Source organism: Stegostoma tigrinum, chromosome 16 (assembly GCF_030684315.1).
Source record: "Stegostoma tigrinum isolate sSteTig4 chromosome 16, sSteTig4.hap1, whole genome shotgun sequence".
Classification (NCBI taxonomy): Eukaryota; Metazoa; Chordata; class Chondrichthyes; order Orectolobiformes; family Stegostomatidae; genus Stegostoma; species Stegostoma tigrinum.
The window spans coordinates 28,817,753-28,829,077 of NC_081369.1; the positions used below are offsets into that span (position 1 = coordinate 28,817,753).

The window sequence follows — 11,325 nt, forward strand, 5'->3', positions numbered from 1 at the left end:
GCTGGTGACCGGTAGACGAAGTCGAGATGGATCATCCATTTGGCACTTCTGGCTGAAGACTGCTGTGAATACTTCAGACTTATCATTTGCACTGAGGTGCTGGACCCCTCTATCATTGAGGATGAGGATATTGGTGGAGCTGCCTCTACAAATCTGAATTCTTTAATTGTCCATCACCATTCATAACTGAATATGGCAGGACTATAGAGCCTGGATATAATTCATTGGTTGTGAGATCCCTTAGTTCTGTCTATCATTAATTGCTTATGCTACTTACCATGTGAATAGTCCTGTTTGGTAGCTTCATCAGGTTGACACCTCATTTTTAGGTATGTCTGGTGCTGCTCCTGGCATGCCCTCCCTCACTCTCCTTTGAGCCAGGGCTGATCCCCTGGCTTGATGGCAACGGTTGAGTGGGGGATATGCCAAGCCATGAGGTTACAGCTTGTGCTGGAGTTCAATTCTGCTGCTGTTCATGGCCCACAGTGTCTCACGGATGCCTAGTCTTCAGATGTTAGAGCTATTCAAAGTCTGTCCTATTTAGAATGATGGTAGTGCTACACAATGCGATGGAGGTTATTATCAATCTGAAGGCAGGACTTTGTCTGTACAAAGACTGTACAGTGCTCACTTTTACCAATACTGTTATCGACAGATGTATCTGCAGCTGACAGATTAGTAAAATGATTTCAAGTATGTTTTTCCCTCCTGTTGTCTCCCTCACCACCTGCTGTAGACTCAGTCTAGCAGTTATGTCCTTTAGGACCCGACTGGCTTGATCATTTAAATTGCTGCCGAGCCACTCTTGGTGTGGATTTGAAATCCCCCAACCAGAGTACATTCTGCAGCTTTACCACCTTCAGCGTTTCGTCCAAATTGTGTTTGACTTGAAAAAGTGCTGCTTCAAGGGAGGAAAGTATGTAGCAAACAGCAGGAGCTTTTATTATCTCCAGGGCCCAAGAAGTCTCATGACATCAGGGTAAACGTGGACAATGTTAAAGACACCCAGGGAAATTCCCTTCTGGTGGTATACGACTGCGCCACCATCTCTGCTGGGTCTGTTCTGCCGGTCGGACAGGACAAGTTCAGGGATGGTGATGGTGATGTTTGGGACATTATCTGTAGTGCATGATTCCATGAGCATGACTATGTGAGCTTGACTAGTCTGTGAGATGCTCTTCCACTTTTGGCACTAGATGTTAGCAAAGAAGACACTGCCTTGGTTGATAGGGCCATTTCTGCCATTGCTGTTTCCATTGCCTTGGTTGATGCCAGGTGGTCCATCCAGTTTCATTTCTTTGTTGAGACTTTATAGCGCTTGATACAACTGAGTGGCTTGCTAGAGGGCAGTTGAGAGTCCGTACCTTTCCTAAAAAGTATTCATGAATCAGATACATTTTTCCAAAATTAAACAATGGGTAAATGGTCATTGTTAGATCCTTAATACCAGATTACTTAAAACAGAATTCAAGTTCCACCAGCTGGCGTGATGGGATTGGAACCCTGGTGCCTAGAACATTAGTTGAGTTTCTGGATTAATAGTCTAGCAATAATACCACTAGGCCATTGCTTCCCTAGATTTTCTACACTGTCAGGTAGATACCAGTATTGTAGCTGTTGTTTGACTAGTCAGTGGGACAGCTTTTGGCACAAGCCCCCAGATGTTTGTTAGGAAACTTTGCAGGGTCAACAGGGCTGTGCTATCTAACCATTTCAGAGGGCAGTTCAGACTCAATCATTTCTCTGGGGATGTGCAGGCACAAGTAGGCCAGACCTGGTAATGATGGCAGAATTTCCTTTCCTGAAGGACATTAGTGAACTAGTTTTTTTTAATGACAATCAACAATAGCTTCATTTACAGCAGTTGACTAAAATTTTTGTTTAAATTCCAAATGTATTAATTGAAATAAAATTTCACCATCTGCTCTGGTAGGATTCAAACATATATCCCAAGGGTCATTAATGTGAGACTGTAGTTTGCATGTGCAGTGATAAGTCAGTATGCCACTGCCTTCCTTAAGTAAAACGACAGAAACTGTATCTACAAATCCATGAGAATATTATCATATTGTAGACATAGGCCTAAGCTTTCCTCAATTTACCTATATTATCTATTAGATACTGATAACCCATAGCTCATTCAGGAATGTAAGATTTATTAATAACCTGCTAAATGACTGGTTGCCACACTCAAACAGATATTTAAAGAAAATGACAGCACAAAAACAGTCAATTTGACTAAACAGGCTTGGTCTGATGAGGACATTCCACAGAAACCTCTTGTGGTTGGTTCAGTAGACATTTCTTGGTTGTGCTTTTTCTGACCCATACATTAAGAAGAATCCAACTCAGGATCATTTAGCTTTCATATTTCAATTTCCACACACTGGGGTCAGATTATGAAAGTTCAATTTACTGTGAATTATTGTTATAATGATACCACAATATTGACAGTTACAGCATGATGAAGTCCCAAATCCTTCCAAACTCCCTTGAACATTAATCAGGCAATACACAATCAATGCCTTGGGTGACATGAGTATTTTCTCTATCCAGTAATTAATCTGGGCCTAACACCAACCCAGAATACACACTTTCTGGTAGGGTCTTATCCCACAAATCAAGGCCAAAAATCCAACTTCTGCATCCAGTGGGAGGCTTCCAGCAATGATAATGATTGTTGATGGTGTTTCTTCCTCTGTTTTGAATCAGAGAAGTAAATAGTTCCTGGGTCCAAAGCAAACTCTAATTAAAGGGCAAAAACTGAAATGTAAGATTTTATTATCTCGATTGGCTTTAAAAATCTTAACAGGTAGCAGTGTAAATACAGTCTTGGAAATGATTTCTCACTTAAAAGAGCTTTTGGGAATCAGAGGAATCTTTGGTTTTTCCAGACATAATGTGGAACTTGTACACTAGCAGGTGTGCACGTTAGGAATTTGTTTGTTAACATTGTGGTTAGGTATTGATAATGGTTCACATATAGTGTTTCATTAGCAGAATAGTGAAAATGGAAATATGAAGCTCAAGAAAATAGCCAAAAAAGTATCCAATTTTGGGCTGCTAAATCATATTATTGACATGAAAACCAAGCTATTTAATATTCACATGTACATTCTACAAGGATTGTAATAAAATTGTAGGTGGTTGTGGTATATGAATCCAGAAGCTTGGAATGAATGCCTGGAATTTGTCACAGTTCAAACAAACAGGATTTCACAGTTGCTTTTGAGGTATTTGTTTTCAAGATAACATGGCTATAACTATTACTGCAACATTTCTTGAAATACAGAAACTGTCCATGAATGTCTTGCAACACTTCTCAAGGTTAACTAGAATGCTGAAGCAGAAGCATTAGAAATTGATTTCAAACCAGTGCTCAAAAGGCAGGAATTGCTGAAATCTTGCTTCAATGCCTAACCTCAAGGTAGAGCACAGTAATTCTAATAGCACACTGGTTGACTTAGTGTGAATTCAGTAGCAAATAAGGCAATTCGAATTGTATTGTTAGAAAAATGGAAACTTGAGTATGAAAGAGAAATGTGAGCACTGGAATTTCAGCTTCAAAGAGAAAGTGGGAATAAAAGGGAACTGCATAGCCAGATAACATGAAGATAAATCCCTAAGAAAACCTCATTTACTTCTATATTTTTGTGCTAAAATTCTGTTGCTTTTCATAATAGACAACTTTACTGGACTCACAAAATCACGAAGGCTGGTCACGTAGTATTTTCAAAAAATACACAGAAAATGCTGAAGAAATTCAGCACCTGTAGAGAGAGAAACAGTTAATGTTTCACATCAAATATGACTCTACTTCACAAAGACACAGTCCCTCTTTACGAATTCTGTACATACATCCTCTTTGTCTTATTTGAAGCCAGACATGAGGAACTCATTTAATACCCTACCAATGACCTCCAGCTCCATCAATGGATTGCTTGCTTGATTCCTAATGGCCCTAATCTTTCCCTGGTTATCTTATTTCTCTTAATATACTTATGGAATATCTTGGGTTTCTAATCTTACCAGCCAGTGTTTTTCATGCTTGCCATCCCTCTTCCCCCCAAACCTTTGATCTCCGAATTGCTTTCTTAAGCTCCCTCCTGCATTTCCTCTTTTTCTCCGGCGCCTCTGTGATTTGCTCTTGTTGTACCTGTTAAAAAAAAGAAAATCTCTTTTCTTTCTTATCCAGTCCTGAATATTCCTAGACTTACAGGGTTCTTTGAACTTGTTGTATCTCATCCGCAAGGGAACATGATGGGCTGTACTCTTACCAATTCCATTTCAACTGCCCCACACTCTTCTGCTGTAAAGTAACCTCTAAGTAAATGTTCTCTGTCAACATTGGTCAGATCCTACAATTTTAAGTGAATCCTGCCTTCTCCATCCAAAATTACTTTTTTTTTGCAGATCATCTTTTCCTTTTCCATAACAAACATAACACATATGTTGTTGTGGTCACTGTCAATAAACTGTTCTCCCACTGCCACCTCCGACACTTGTCCAGCAATGTTCCCCAGAATTAGGTCCAGCACTGCACTATCCCTTGTTGGACTGTCTACATGTTAATTTCAAAAGCTCTCCTGAATATATTTCAAGAAATCTATCCCCTCTAATTCTCCACACTTTGACTATCCCATTAATGTTGGGGAAATCGAAATCCCTGAATATAATTACCCTAATATTTTTACATTCCTCAGTGAATTGTCTACATATCTGCTCCTCTCTTGCCCACTGACTTGTTTGGGGGCGTATAATACACTCCCAGCAGTGTGATTGCCCCCTTTTTAATCCTGATCTCTATCTAGAAAGCCATATTTGTTGATACTTCCAAATTACCATCCTTCTTTACTGTAGTAATTGATTCCTTAACTAATTACACACATCACCTCCTCTTTTACACCAACCCCTGTACTGCCTGAAGATCCTATACCACAGAATGTTGAGTTGCTAGTCCTGACCCCCCCTTAACCACATCTCTGTGAAGGAAACAACACTGTAACTTCATGTGTAAATCCATGCTCTTATCTTACTTTAGCTCCAATACTCCTAGCATTAATGTAGAGACCATTCAGCCTTGCCTTACTCCTTTGAAACGCAACATGTCTTAATCCCTCAACTTTATTCCCTTACTAAAGTATGCTGTGTCCCTATTGTATTGTAACATCCTTTGTCCATTCCTTCCACTGAACTAGTTTAGGTTCCTCACAACAGCACTAGCAAAACCGTCTATAATGATGTTGTTCCTATTCTGGTTTAGTGCAAACAGTCCCACCTTCCCTAGAAATGGTCCCATGATCCAGACATCTAAAACTCTCCCTTCTGCATCAACTCAAGCCACTCATTCATCTGATTTATTCAGCACTTGCAAGCATGTGGCACGGGAGTAATCCAGTGACTACAACCTTTGAGGTCATGCTTTTTAATCTACTACCTAGTTCTCTGAATTCTTGAGGCAAGATCTCATCCCTTATTCTACCTGTAGCAATATGTGCCGCAACTTCTGTTTTGCCACCTTCCCCCTATTCAGGATGTCCTGCAGCTGCTCAGTGACATCTTTGACCCTGGCACCAGGGAGACAACATCATCTTGGAGTCATGCCCACAGAAGAAATGCCTGTCTATTCTCCTAAATAATGAATCCCCAAGCACCATCTCTCCTGTTTTCTTCTTCCTCCCCTTCTGAAGTCATGCCCTTTTGCGGTTCCAGAAGCTTAGTTCTGACTGCGTTCCTTTGAGGAACTAGCACAATATTAACTTTCCTGGGGACACCAGCATGACCTGTTGGATTCTCTTTGACTGTCTGGTGGTCACCCATTCCTTTCTTGCCTTCAGTCTTTTGAGCTGTGGGTAACCACCTCTCCATATGTGCTGTTCAGATAACACTCAGCCTTGTGGATATACCATAGTATCTCCAGCCACTCGAGCTCCAAAACTGAGCCCAAGTTTCTCCAGTTGGGAGTACTTCCTTGAAATGAGGTCATTGAGAATTCTGGTGTGGTCAATGAATTTCTAAATATGACAAGTCTTATGTTCCCACACAGCTGACCTCATCTGCCATGACTTAAACTTAAACTTAAACTTGCTTAGTTTATTCATTAACACTCATTATCATTCAGATTAATTAACTTTTTTATTTACTTAATCTTAAAGTTACTCACTTTACCTTAACTTTAGTCTCCTCCTCTTATTCTCTGACTTATAAGTGCTTCTCAGTTAATCCTTCAATAATCTTCCAGCTCCTGGGGCTTGGTCCCAAACAGATCTGTAAAAATAATGAGGAAAACAAGACAGCAGGAAAAGAAAATCCTCCCTCCCCCAGTTCACCAAACTCCCACACTTACCAATCTGCCACACTCGATTCTCTGTAGGTTACACACTTCACTGATTGTATGGAGGCTTCTTTTTTTACTACTCAGTACTGATCATGTGAAGAGTAAAGTTCCCAATGCATATAAGTTAGTGCAGAAGCTTACAAGCAAAAGTTAGGAAATTTAAGGAAAAATATAGAAACAGACATTTGTGGAATTTTCTAGGCAATTGAAAATGATATTTATCATGAAGTACAGGGCTGAGACGATTGAGCTAAATTTTGAAAACCCTGAAGTAAAGATACTAATAGAAGTACTTAATAGTTATGTTCCTTAGGAAGAATCTGAAAGTAGTGTCCTTTCTATGATAACACTGACTGCAATATGACAGATGCTACAAGGTGTTTCACAAACATATGAGTAGCAACAGGTCATTGATTGTAAAACTGCAAAGAAACCAGAGAGATTAGAGATCTGATGGTAAAAAACTAACTAAATAACTAAGATAGCAGAGATGAGGGAACAACTTAAAAATATTATGGAAGATCAGTATGATTCCAGAGGACCAATGTTTTTTTCTGTCATAAGAAAGAGCATTTCAAGGCAGATTGTTGGAAATTAAAAGCTAAAACTCGAACATTTGAGGGTGTGCATGGCCTGACTGCAAGAAATTTTGCGCCAGTAGATGGAGCTTGGAACAAACCAGTAGCTTCAAATGTATTTATCATTAGCATTGAGGATTGTTAGGATGGTGTATTCAAAGGGTGGGGGAGAGGGATCGCTACACTGTTGTCTGGTAAAGAAGGTGAACAAATAGACATTAGATATACAAAGTCTGGTCAAAGGCTAATTGTGAGAACCAAAGGAAAATTACTTCATAAAGGTATGCTATTTAATATTGCACTGATTCTGTGTATGAATAGGTGCTGTTTATCTGTTCCAATTTAAAACGTATCTAATTTCCTATGCCATTACAGTGGAAATTACATCAATATTGTTCAGTACAGTGTCAATTTCATGCTGGATATAGACTTCACTGGAGATAAAATTGTAATGTTAGACAAGTCCAGATGAAATTAAAAATGCATAAAAGAAATCAAATTCTTACAGAAATCAGCGATTATTTGTGACCGTGCAAGAAAATCACTGTTTCAACAAAATTTCTGTATGAAGAGTTAAAAAAAACTCAGACTTCTGAAGTTGAAGACACATTGGAGTGTCAGACTGACTACAAAGTTCATAGCAGTTGGAAACAAATTAAGGGTATATGAACTAAATCTTAGGCGATCCTAAGCAAGAAATATTAAAGCAGATAACAGCAGCACTCAAAACTGATTTGTGGAACATGGAAAAAAGAGTGATTTAAAACCAAATGATACAAGTGATCTATGAGAAAGGATTTGTACCCCTGAATATCAGTTAAAATTTCAGAATGAAAAAGCTGTTGCTTTTGTGAGGGGTAGACTTGGACAAACTTGGTTCGGTGTGGGAAAACAAAGAAAACGAAAAGAATTTGAAAAAATTTGTGAACTGACTAAAGAAGGGTATCCATATTTTTTTTTGACTGATCACTGATGTGACTTTAACAGGGCTCTCAAAGTAAGTGTGGAGGCAATGTTAAATTTATTTCTCCTGGAGAAAAATACTGCAAGTTTAAATCAACGGAAGAAACTTCTGGAAGCTCAGCTTCACTGCTGTAATCTCTATTGTGGGGGTATTACATTCACTGCAATCTCACCGTTAAGTGTCTTGGGGAGAAAGGAAAATTGCTTAGATCACAAAACACATTACATTTTAATGACGTGAAAAGGACCTGCACTTTTTTTGTAGATTTTTTTAAAAAAGTTTCTATTTATTCAGTAACTGCCCCTTATTTGAGTGTTCAATTCTGTATTCTCCAAACAGCCAGCAGATGTCGGCTTTGCCTCTGTCTGTTAATTGTGTTGAGCTCAACTGTTCACGTAGCATTTCCAATGAACAGGAAAGTAGTACTCTGACTTATCAACTACATTTGATGATCAGAATGCTTTGGACAGAATAATTATTTCTCTAAGCAATGAAATGATACTATGAAATGGAGCATGAAGGGAGCCTCCGAAATGTCCACATTCTTCCTGGTCATTCTGTCCATGGTCAATGGGGCCCTGAATCGGGTCCGACCCATCTCCCGCACTTCAGCCCCCACCCCTTCTCTTTCCTCCCACAACAGTGATAGGATCCCCCTTATCCTCACCTACCATCCCACCAGCATTCACATCCAGAAGATCGTCAGATGCCATTTCCGCCACCTTCAGCAAGATGACACCACCAGACACATATTCCCCTCCCCTCCCTTGTCCGCCTTCCACAGGGACCATTCCCTCCGGGGCACCCTAGTCCATACCTCTTTCACCCCCAACACCTTCCCCTGTAACCAGCAAAGGTGCAACACCTGCATATTTACCTCCTCCCTCCCCAGTATCCAAGGGCCCAAACGTACCTTCCAGGTGAAGCAACACTTCACCTGCTCTTCCCAGAATCTAGTCTACTGCATTCGCTGCTCACAATGTGGTCGCCTCTACACTGGGGAAACGAAGCGTAGACTTGGTGACCGCTTTACAGAACATCAACGTTCTGCTCGCAAAAAAGACCCTGAACTACGTGTTGTCTGCCACTTCAATGCTCCACCTTGCTCCCTGGCCAATATCTCTGTCTCCAGCTTGCTACACTGTTCCAGTGAAGCCCAGCGCATTGGAGGAACAACATCTCAATTGCAACTTGGAGACCCTACAGCCCTCCAGACTCAACATTGAGTTCAATAGTTTTAGGGCCTAAACTCCCTCATGTCCCAGGCCCCCACGCCACACACCAGGCCTTGTTACCACATAGCCTTCCACTACACACCCCTGTTGTTCGTCACTAACAGCCCCCATTAACAACTACTCACCCTCCCAGCCTGATCATTCGCAACTCCTTTGTCTGTCCAACTTTCTTTCTCTTTGGGCTCTCTCTTATCGGTTACTCCCCACCCCAATAACCTCCCTATTTTCTGCATTTAAACTGACATTTTCCCAGCCACCATCAGTTCTGAGGATAGGTCACCGGACCTGAAATGTTAACTCTGTTTTCTCCTGCACAGACACTGCCAGACCTGCTGAGCTTTTCCAGCAACTTTGTTTTTGTCCCTGATTAAGTTTTATAAGCTGATTTAATCAATCTATCCAAGTACAAAGGCTGCAAAAATTCTGTGGAAGTATTTAACATATCATGAATTTATCAGAAGAGCTATTAAGATGTCATCACCAAACAGAAAAATAATAAAAGATTTTAGATTATGAGATGTATGTATTACTGTTACACGCTGGTTAGAGACTGTTAACACTGAATGAAATCCAAACGCCCTGTTTTAACCAATATAACTACAGCTCAAGATTTCACATTTTTCAACAAACAAACATTATCATATGCAAAGAACTCAAATAAAACTGCCATTATTAACTTAAAATGTGGCTCATGTCTAAGTATTTCTCCAAGAATTTCACTTAAGACATTCCTATTTTAAAGTTTTTGCTACTGTAGTGACCACTAAAATAAATGCCACATTCATTACAGATCTTCCTTCAGCTCCAGCCATTCTCAGAAAGCAAATTTTCATTTACCTTCTCTTAACTATACATATCTCAGCCTCATGTTCTGATTACTTTTTTAATACTTCCAAGTTAATTCAGCTCACAGGATTCTGTGGAGGGCCAAGGTAAGTTCTTACACTAGTTTCAAACCAAGCACCTTTCAAGTTTCTCACTCGTCACAACATCCAAACTGAAATTATACCCTACAAAGTTCCAGTATTCCATGTGGTGAATGATGAAATTTTACTTTGCTCGGCACAGAGAGACATAGATAGAGAGGCATAGATAGAGTTGATAGCCAGAGAATATTTCCCAGGGCAGAAATGGCTAGCACGAGGGGTCATAGTTTGAAGCTGGTTGGAGGAAAGTATAGAGGGGATGTCAGAGGCAGGTTCTTTACACAGAGAGTTGTGAGAACATGGAATGCGTTGCCAGCAGCAGTTGTGGAAGCAAGGTCATTGGGGGCATTTAAGAGACTGCTGGACATGTATATGGTCACAGAAATTTGAGGGTGCATACATGAGGATCAATGGTCGGCACAACATTGTGGGCTGAAGGGCCTGTTCTGTGCTGTACTGTTCTATGTTCTATGTTCTATGTTCTAGACCAAGTTAACAATCATTTATTTCGACTTTCTCTTAGTGAACCCTGAACCACAACATCAAAACTGCAATAACTCTCTCAGCGATTAACAGTCAAATTGCAAGTAGAAAACACCAGCTCGGTTCCACCCATCTCCATGCCAAAGTAGTCTGCTCTAGCATACCCTCAAACTGACATTTACATTAATTATCCTTCATTTACATTCAATTTTGGAAGTAAATGGGTTTTACAAACTTTCAGAGTTTGCTGAATATTTTTAAGTTTAACTTAAATTTACCTCTCAAAACAAAATCTCTCTCTGGACTACCATTACCGCAAAGAATGCAGATATCATATCTCCAATTCCCCAGCTACATAAGTATCTTCTATTTTATGATCTTGCCTTTCTAATTACTACGCTCTTAAATCAATATGACCCTAATCTTTCAACTTTTATAGTCTCCAAGCTTGCTTTATTTGCATTTATCTGATTTTATACAGTTAAACTTTAATTCCTTAAACTAAAAATTAAGTCTCAGGGCTCATATTTGCACAATGTTCAGCACCACTTGCAACTCCCTAAATACTGTACCAGCCCATGTCCATATGCAACAAGATGTGGACAAAATCCATGCGTGACCTGATCAGTAGCAAGTAACATTTGCACCACACAGGTCCAGGCAATAACTATCTCAATTCAAAAGAAACCATCTTCCCTTGTTATTCATTGGCACTACCAATGCAAAATCCTTCACTATCAACATCCTGGAAGTTACTGATGACCAGAAGCTGAACTGAGCCAGACAGATAAATACAGTGGTT

The 11,325-nt window shown here is 39.9% G+C and overlaps 1 long non-coding RNA gene across 2 annotated transcripts; it reads right to left on the reverse strand.

The window, feature by feature from the left end:
- Positions 1 to 2,088: 2,088 nt before the first annotated feature.
- LOC125459932 (uncharacterized) lies at positions 2,089 to 10,420 on the reverse strand. Of its 2 annotated transcripts, none has more exons than XR_007249142.2 (3): positions 6,169 to 10,420; positions 3,703 to 3,770; positions 2,089 to 2,745 (listed from the first exon to the last, which is right to left on the reverse strand). It is a non-coding gene; the product is annotated as an uncharacterized LOC125459932 (long non-coding RNA). The 2 variants fall into 2 exon arrangements; XR_009446795.1 differs by having other exon boundaries at positions 3,703 to 4,156.
- Positions 10,421 to 11,325: the final 905 nt, after the last annotated feature.